We start from the raw sequence: 10,076 nt of genomic DNA on the forward strand, positions 1-10,076 counted from the left end.
GTCCTTCCTCAAGCACATACTGGCTGTGCAACCCTAAATAAGTGACTTAACTTCTCATTGTCTCTGCCTAAGACTAGGGGTTGGGAGGAGGTGCAGGCTTTCGTTGAGAGAGTAAGTTCCCCTTTGGGAGTTCTCTGCAGCAATGAAATCACAGGTGGGGTCCCATGATAATGTACATAAGATACTGGGATTACAAAGAAGAAAATGGCAGTTGCTTCCCTCAATAACTTATATTCAATCGATATGATATGTGCGTTCAAAAAGCATAAAATAAGGGAGAATGTGATGAAGGAAAGGAGAGATGTAGACAAAGTGCTCTGGGAAAATTGGAAGAGGTGGAGAATACTCTCAGTCTAAGGGCCTAGAGGAGACTTTTTGGAAGAGGTGGCAAGCACTATCAGCCTTGAAGGAAAAGGGAGATTCCAAAAGTGGGTGATGAGCCACCGCAAAGTCAGAGTGGACTCCAGTTCACCCTGATGAGTTCTTTTCTCCAAGAAAACGGCTTCCGATCAGTTACATCTTGTCTTCAGGAGGAGCCTTGCCACTGGTTCCGTCTGAAAGAAACATCCTTCCCCACTCTTACGCCCTCCTTGTATAGTGGGAACATGTGATGAAACTGTAACTGGTGCTGCTGTTTTCAATTACTTCTCTCCACCCTTCGGTGGGTGAGTGACTCAGCCACTTGACTTTATTTTTCAATATAAATTTATTTATTTTTAGTTTTCAATATTTACTTCCACAAGATTTTGAATTTCAAATTTTCACCCCATCACTCCTCCCCCACACCAAGATGGCATGCATTCTGAATATCCCTTCCTCTAGTCTGTCCTCTCTTCTATCTCTCCCCCCTTCTCTTATCCCCTTCCCCTTCTATTTTCCTGTAGGGCAGGATAGACTTCTGTACCCTATTTCCTGTATTTCTTATTTCCCAGTAGCATGTAAAAACATTTTTTTAAAAACATGTTTTTAAAACTTTAGGTTTCAAATTTTCTCCCTTCCTCCCTCCCCACCCACCCTCACTGAAAAGGCAAGCAACTCAATATAGGTTATACATGTGCAGTTTTGCAAAATACTTCCATAGTAGACATGTTGTGAAAAACTCTCTATTTCCCTTAATCCTATCCTGCCCTCCCATTTATTCTATTTTTTTTTGACCCTGTCCCTCCTCAGAATATTTGCTTCTGATTACCCCTTTCCCAATCTGCCCTCCTCTCTATCATCCCTGTTCTCTTGTCCCCTTCTCCCTATTTTCCTGTAGGGTAAGACAGATTTCTTTACCCAATTGAATGTGTATGTTATTCCCTCCTTAAGCCAAATCCTATGAGAATAAGATTCTCTCATTACTTCTCACTTTGCCCCGTTTCCCCTCCACTGTAAGAGACTTTTCTTTTCTGTTTTTTTTTGTGAGATAATTTACCCCATTCTACCTCTCCCTTTCTTCTTCTCCAAGTATAATCCTCTCTCATCCTTTCATTTTATTCTTCAGATATGACCCCTTAACACTGTGCCCTCTATCTATCTATCTATCTATCTATCTATCTATCTATCTATCTATCTATCTATCTATCTACCTATACATACATATAATTTTTTTCCTCCAACTACCCTAATACTGACAAAGGTCTCATGAGTTATAAATATCATCTTTCCATGCAGGAATGTAAACAGTTCAACCTTAATAAGTTCTTATGATTTCTCTTCTGTTTCCTCTTCATGTTCCACTTGAGTCTGTATTTGAAAGTCAAATTTTCTATTCAGCTCTGGTCTTTTCATCAAGTGCTTGAAAGTCCTCTATTTCACTGAATAACCATTTTTCCCCCTGAAGGATTATACTCAGTTTTGCTGGGTAGGTGATTCTTGGTTGTAATCCTATCTCCTGTGCCTTCCAAAATATTATATTCCATCCCCTGCGGTCCTTTAATGTAGAAGCTGCTAAATCTTGTGTTATCCTGATTGTGTTTCCACAGTACTTGAATTGTTTCTTCTGGCAGCTTGTAATATTTTCTCCTTGACCTGGGAACTCTGGAATTTGGCTACAATATTCCTATGAGTTTTCCTTTGGGGATCTCTTTCAGGAGGAGATCTGTGGATTCTTTCAATTTCTATTTTGCCCTCTGGTTCTAAATATCAGGGCAGTTTTCCTTGATAATTTCTTGAAAGATGATGTCTAGGCTCTTTTTTATCATGGCTTTCAGATAGTCCAATAATTTTTAAATTCTCTCTCCTGGATCTATTTTCCAGGTCAGTTGTTTTTCCAATGAGATATTTCACATTGTTTCTAATTTTTCATTCTTTTGGATTTGTTTTACAGTGTCTTGATTTCTCATAAAGTCACTAGCTCTCCAATTGCTCTATTCTAATTTTTAAGGAAGTATTTTCTTCAGTAATCTTTTGGACTTCCTTTTCCATTTGGCCAATTTTTCTTTTTAGGGCATTTTCTCCTCATTGGCTTTTTGGACCTCTTTTGCCATTTGGGTTAGGCTATTTTTTAAGGTGTTATTTTCTTCAGTATCTTTTTGGGTCTCCTTTAGCAAGCTGTTGACTTGTTTTTCGTGATTTTCTTACATCACTCTCATTTCTCTTCCCAGTTTTTCCTCTACTTCCCTTACTGGCTTCTCAAAATCCCTTTTGAGCTCTTCCAAGGCCTGGGACTGATTCACATTTTTCTTGGAGGCTTTGGATGTAGGAGCTTTGACTTTGTTGTCTTCTTCTGGTTGTATATTTTGATCTTCTTTGTCACCAAAGTCAGATAATATAGTTTGACTCTTTTTGAGCTGCTTGCTTATGATCCTGGCCAATTACTTGAGTTTTAAAGTCTTTGTTAAGGTAAGAGTCTGCTTCCAATGTGAAGAATGTACTCTCCCAAGCTTCGGGGGTTTGTACAGCTGTTTTCAAAGATACTTGTAGGGACCTGTAAATTTTCAGTTCTTCCAAAGTGGTATGATAAGGGGCGAGGTGTTTACTCTTTTCCTGGAGTGTGACCACAAGTACTCCTTTCTTTCCTGTAACTGTGAGGAGGGGTTTCTCTCCACAGCCACTACAAGCTCCACCATGCCAGCATTCCTCCTCACCCCAGCACCGCCACCCAGAACTGTGACCCAGATCCAAACATGGGCAAAGCAAGAGATTCCTAACTTAGCACTGGCAAAGAGATCCCTGCAATTTCTCTCTGATCAGCCACTGGATTCCCCCTCAGTCTGTGGGCCAGAAGCTCAGGAGGCAGCTCTTGGGGAGTAGAGCTGAGACCCCGTGTTCTTCTCTCAGCACCACAGAAACAGACCTTTCCCACTGGCCTTCTAAGTTGTCTTTGGCATTTGTGGATTGAGGAGTCTGGAAACCACCACAGCTGCCTGTGATTCAGTCCTCTGAGGTCTGCTCCAGGTTTGCTGTGGCCTGTGTGCCCACGCCTCGCTTCGCTGTGCTCCCAGCCCAGCGCAATACACCTTTCTGATCAACCATCCAGGTTGTCTTGGGCTAGAAATTTGTTTCACTCTGTCTTTTTGTGGATTCTGCTGCTTTAGAATTTGTTTAGAGCCATTTTTTATGAGTGTTTGGAGGGGTTTGGGAGAGAGCTCAAGCAAGTCATTGCTTTCATTGCTCCGTCCCCGCCACTTGACTTTTTAAAGAGGCTGGATGATTTGGAAGAAGTGTTATACAAAGAGGCACCATTTGAATAAACTGAAATTCAACAAACCAATTTTTCCCCAGCATTCACTGGATGAATAGGTTTTCTTCAGGCTAATAGGAAGGCTGTTGATGTAGTTGCTCAGAAAATTGGATCATAGATTCAGAGATGGTGTTAAGAGGCCATCTACTCCAAACCCTTATTTTAGAGGTGAGGAAATTGAGTTGTAGAAAAGTTCATTGATTTGTCCAAGGTCACCCAAGTAGTAAGAGTCAGAGCCAGGATTTGAACCCCAAGTCTCTGACTCATCCAGTATTCTTCCCATAATGTCTCCCATGGAAGCATCTACTGAAAAGCAGAGTGGTGAAGAACAATACATACAATAACAACATTGTAAAGGCTTTGAATGACTTAAGAACTTGACCAGGAAATGACTAACCACAATTCCAGAGGATGGGTGATGAGGTATGCTACACATCTCCTGATGGGGAAGAGGACTCAGGGTGCTGAATAAACCATACATTTTTGGACACAGCCAATGTAGGAATTTGTTTTGCTTGACTATGTACATTTGTTAACTAAGGTATTTTGGTTTTTTTTTTTGGGGGGGGGATAAAGATGGGAGGAGAGGGAGTGAGGGGAAGAAAGAAAGAGAAGAGAGAAAAATAGAAGAGAGAGGAAGGAGGGAAGAATGGGGAAGAAAGTGATAGAGGAAGAGAGAGGAGAGGGAGGAAGGGGGAGAAAAAAGAGAAGAGAAAAGAAAAACAGAGGAGTAGAAGACAGAAGGAGGAGGGGAAAAAGGGAGAAAGAGAGAGAGGGGGAGAGAGAGAGAGAGAGAGAGAGAGAGAGAGAGAGAGAGAGAGAGAGAGAGAGAGAGAGAGAGGGAGGAGAGAGAGGGAGAGAGAGGGAGAGAGAGAGAGAATTTCCATCTTTGTGATCCACAAGGAAAAAAGTTAATTTCAAAAGAGCAGAGTGATATAAGGCAAAGAACATTGCATTATAAGACAAGAAACCAAATTTTTAACCTTCTGTCACTTAATATCTTTGTGACTTTGGACAAGTCACAACTTTTCCTATCTTCAGTTTTTTCATATATAAAGTAAGGATCATAGCTAGGTGGTATAGTGGATGGAATGCTGGTCCTGGAGTCAGGAAGACTTAGGTTCAAAACCAGCCTCAGATACTTGCTGGCTGTGACCTTGGCCAACACAGAACCACAGGATTTCAGAGTTAGAAGGGTCCTCAGTGTCCACCTCGTCCACTGCTACATACCCAGCAAGTGGGCAAAGGCAGGATGACCACCTGTTGGATATGTTGCAATGGGGATTGTTTTGCCTCTGCCTACAGTCCCCCAGTGAAAGGGGACCCCACCACCCATCCCACTTCTGGACAGCTCCAATTGATTGGAATTCCCTCCCCCTCAACATAGCCTAATTGACCTCTCACTCTTTTGGTTTTTCTATGTGACATAAAATAGAATATGTTCATTCCTTCTTCTTTAGCCTTTCAGACAAACAAAAAAGCGATCCTGTCCCCTGGTCTTCTCTTCTCCAGGCTAAATATCCAGTCATGGATCATAGCAAAGACACCCATAGCACTCAGACTCTACATTCAATAGCTAAGATTTCTATGCTTTCAAATCCATTCACTGCAACTCAAGCTTAACCACACATACTTCTGCCTCAGGAAGGACCCAGTCACTTTTCTTTTAAGTTCCAAGGGGGCTATCATTCTTGCCACAGAAATAGTGAGCTTGCTTCAGTTACTACTTACAGCTACAACCCCTTCTTCTAATAAACTTTAGCTGTAAAGACCACAAATACTGGCCCCATGATGGGCTACAGACTTCTTTCCAGAGTGCCTGCAGAGAAATGAATTCTTCTTATTTATTTATAATTTTTAGGCAATTGAGGTTAAGTGACTTGCCTAGGGTCTCACAGCTAGTAAGTGTCAAGTGTTTAGTCTGAGGTCGGCTTTGAACTCAGGTCCTCCTGACTACAGGGCTGGTGCTCTATCCACTGCACTACCTAGCTGACCCTAAAACGAATTCTTGAAGACCAAGTTAGGGGTTGCAATCTGTGTTACTGGAAGAAGGACTCACAATTAAGGAAATCATAGGTCTTGGTATTGAGGTAACAAAAATACCTTATAACTATACAGCTTGTGATACACTGGAAAGTCTGCTGCATTTGGATAATAATAATAGTAGCTAACATTTATATAATGCTTTATAATTTGCAGAGTACTTTACAAAGGTTATGTCATTTGGTCCCTAAAACAATCCTGTGAAATAAGCATTATTATCCCCATTTTACAGATGAGTAATAGGAGGCTAAATGACTTACTCAGAGTCACAGAGCTACTAAGCCTCTGAGATACGATTGGAACACAAGTCTTCCCAACTCACACTAGTGCTGTATCCACTAAACCACCTAACTGCTGCTGAGAACCTAGTTCAAATTCCTGTTCTTCTACTTACATGGTGTGTGACCTGCGCAAGTCACTTAACCTTTTGGGTCTCAGTTTCTTCATCTACAAGACAAAGAATTTGGTTTAGAAGACATCTAAGGTCCCTTCTAGCAGTAAACCCTTGAATCTGTAAGACAAGACATAACATTAGTAAGGTATAGGAAAAGCAGATAGGTATGTGTAATAGAATGCTGGTGAGGTGAGAAGGCAAATGAGAAATCTGTGCTCGAAGATGTCTACAGAGTTGGCCATAGAAATTCTCTGGGAGATCTATTAACAGGACTAACAGGACTAGGGATCTGACTTTCAACATGTATAGAAAGGAAAAGAAAGGAAAATATGATACATTTTCCAGTGACCTTCATAGTGGGTGCCACATTTGTATTTCAGCAAAAAGTCAAATGACTGTTATCTATGTTTAACATGCATATACTTGGAGTATATTTTCTTAATATGTGGTACTACTCACCCCATCCTCCAGTCATCACCTATTTCTGCCTTTCTTGTTCTTTTGGGGACAAAATCAACCTTTCTAGATCCATATTCCAGTTATGGGTCTCAATCAATCCTACCAAGTCTCAGGGATGCTGATGAGGTCAAATGTGCCAGTTTGCAATAGGTTGTTTATCTCACGTTGATAATTACCCATACTTTTTGCATTTGTGTACAAAGATCTAAGATTATGGGTTTTGTGACTCCTTTCTACAAAATTTAGCTCCTGTGAATTTATGGAAATCTTTGTTGTTGTTTTATTATTTGAGTCATGTCTGATTCTTTATGAACCCATTCAAGGTTTTCTTGGCAAAGTTACTGGAGCAGTTTCCTTCTCTATCTCATTTTACAGATGAGGAAACGGAAGCAAACAAGGGTAAGTGACTTGCCCAGAGTCACACAGTTAGTAAGTGTCTGGGGCTGGCTTTGAATTCAGGAAGAAGAGTCTTCCTAATTCCAAGCCCAGCGCTCTATCTACCATGACATCTAGCTACCCCAAGTAAGTGAAATCTTTATTACTGTTCTTTTTCTGCCTTATGGCCCATCTCTATGGGCTTATCTTTGGTGGGTAAATATAGGTAGCTTTCCTTCTCTACTTTCCTTACTTTTCAATGTAAAGACCAATTAGTTCGATTTGCAAGATTTCAGGTGAATACTAGACTTTCTTCTGTACTTGATCTCTGGCCAGGAGCTTCTCAGAAACTGCCTTTTTTCAAGGATCACCTCAGGGACTGTGTACTCCAGAAAGCCTTCCTCAGTTCTTTCAATCAGTCCTCATATACAGCATGATCTCGAAATCCTTCACCATCTTGGACACCCTCCTCTGGACACTCACCCTATTCTTGTTGTCCTTCCTAAAATGTGGAGCCCAGAATGGAATATGATTCTCTCTAGGTGTGGCCTGGCAAAAGTGGAGTACAGAGGGATTGCTCCCTCCCTCATTCTTGAACCTACACCTCTCAACATAATCTAAGACCTTGCTACCTTTGGGGTTCACCATATTGCATTGTTGGCTCATCTTGAGCTTGCAATATGCAAAAATGTCCAGTTAGTTTTTAGATGAGCATCTATATATTTATGCTTCCTTTGACTTGGTCTTGTGAGGCTGGTTTTCTTTAATTCAGATGAAGAACTTTCTATTTAGAATAGACAGAGGGATTCAAATTGTGATTTTACTGGCATGGAAAATTTGTTGGTGAGAAAACTCTCACAGGTTTGGCACCTTTTCTATAACTCATAGTCTTAGAGAATTGTTTAGAGCACCGAAGTTAAGTGACTTGTGAATGGTCACACAACCAAGATCTTGCTTACCTTCCTCTAATTTGAAACCTGGTCTTCCTGGCTCTTAGCTCTCTAACCATTATCCAGGCTACTTCTGTTCTAACTCTGTCCTATATTTGACCCAACAGTCTAGCCTGTCAAGATCTTTTTGAGTCTTGATTCTGTCACTCAGTATGTTACTTATCCCTCTTAACTTTTTGTTCTTTGAAAATGTGATAAATGTGCCATCTATGCTACCATTCAAATCACTAATAAAAGCATCCAAGAGCAAGAGCTAAGGATAGATTCCTAGGATGCTCTACGACACATTTCCCACTGAGCCTGTATCTTTCCATTACTGACAGCTCTTATGGTCATGGTCTTTAACCAGTTTTAAATCTATTCAGCTGTCCTAGTAAATTGCACATATTTCTGCATCTTGTCCGAAAGGATAGCATGAAAGATTTTTTCATATATTTTGCTGAAGCCTTAATAAACAGCATTATCCTGATCTGCCAGTCTAGTAACCCTGTTCTGGCATGATCTGTTCTTGATGAAGTCACATGGACTCATTGCAATCAGCGTTTCCTTTTCTAGTTGTTCACTAACCATCCTCTAGCAATATAGTCTAGAATTTTCTCAGCAATCAATGACAAAATCACCATTTTATAGCTACTCTTTCCTTAAAAAAAAAAAGAAGAAGCAGGATATAACTTGCCGTCCTCCTCCAATCATGTGGTGACTCTCCCAATTTTCCAGTCTTTCAAAGATTACCAACCTGGGCTCAGAAATCACACCTGCCAATTCTTTCAGCCAAAATGCCCTTTTCTCTAACCCCTTCCCATTATTATCCCCATTTCTGTCTTCTGCAGCCAAGCAAGAGAATTCTAATCCCTCTGCTACAGGGCAGCCCTTCAACTACTTGTAGACAGCTATTGTGTCTCCCCCTAAATTCTCCTGGCTAAACGTCCTCAATTCCTTCAACTGATCATTATACGATATGTTCTCTGAGTCTCTATTTGCCATGCTCTTGGCATGTTTCATCTGGTCTTTCCTAGCATATGGTGTCCAGAACCAATATGATATTCCACATATCTGACAAGAACAGGGAACAGAAGTATTAGCTCTCTTATTCTGGCTGCTACTTCATGCAGTTTCTCTCTTAATGCAGCCTGGGATAGCATTGCCCTTTCTGACTGCCACGTCACATTTGTATTCATTTACCTGTGAACAGGATGTATTCCCTCCATAGAAGACTAGCTTCTTGAAAGCAGGGACTATATAGAGTACTTCAAAAATAGGAAGTGCTTCCTAAACAATTATTGAATTGAACTGAGTTGGAATTATTTCTGCTTCTGTTTTTGGAGTTGAATTTTTCTTTTTCTTTTTTTCGAGAGGCAGTCAGGGTTAAGTGACTTGCCCAGGTTCGCACAACTAGTAAGTATCAAATGTCTGAGGTTGGATTTGAACTCAGGTCTTCCTGACTCCAAGGCTGGAGCTCTATGTACTGTACCACCTAGCTGCCCCCTAGAGCTGAATTTTTAAAAACATCTGCCCTCCAAAGCTCAATTCCATTGCATTGTATTCAGCCACTGTTTCTTATCTCTCTTTTGAAATTTGCCCCCCTCAGATATAGGATTCATATCAGCCTATGCCTTGTTTTCCTCTATTTCTTTGTCATTGTTGTGAAGGATTTTTCTTTTTAAAATTGTATTACATTTTCTCAAAAAGAAAATTTGTTTTCTCTCTCACCTACCTTCCTCCAACTGGAAAAAAAACACAACCAAAACCCTTGTAACAAATAATAAATAATTAAGCAAAATAAATTTCCACACTGACTATGTTCAAAAATATCTGCCTCATTTCACATCCTGAATCCATCACCTCTCTGTAAGGAGGTAGGTAGGATGCTTCATCATTGGTCCTTTGCAATCATGGGTAGGCATAGCATTGATTTATGATAGAGTTTTCTTTGGCCTCTTGAACTCCTGTTGTTGCTATTTCAGCAACCAACCACCTTTTATGGTTATTTAGGGGTCCAGAACATCATTTTCTCCACCTCTTAAAGGATTTTATTATCTTTAAAACAAGTTACAAATGTATCTGCTGTTCTGCCTTTTTCCCCCACAGACAGAGTTCTAGTATTTATCTGGATAATAGAAGTCCCTTATTGTTACAATATCATATTTCTGTGCCTGGTTTGTGGTCCATTTTTCAAACTCCTCATCTG

The sequence above is a fragment of the Phascolarctos cinereus genome, unplaced genomic scaffold (assembly GCF_003287225.1).
Source record: "Phascolarctos cinereus isolate Bilbo 61053 unplaced genomic scaffold, phaCin_HiC Scaffold_9;HRSCAF=440, whole genome shotgun sequence".
Lineage (NCBI taxonomy): Eukaryota > Metazoa > Chordata > Mammalia > Diprotodontia > Phascolarctidae > Phascolarctos > Phascolarctos cinereus.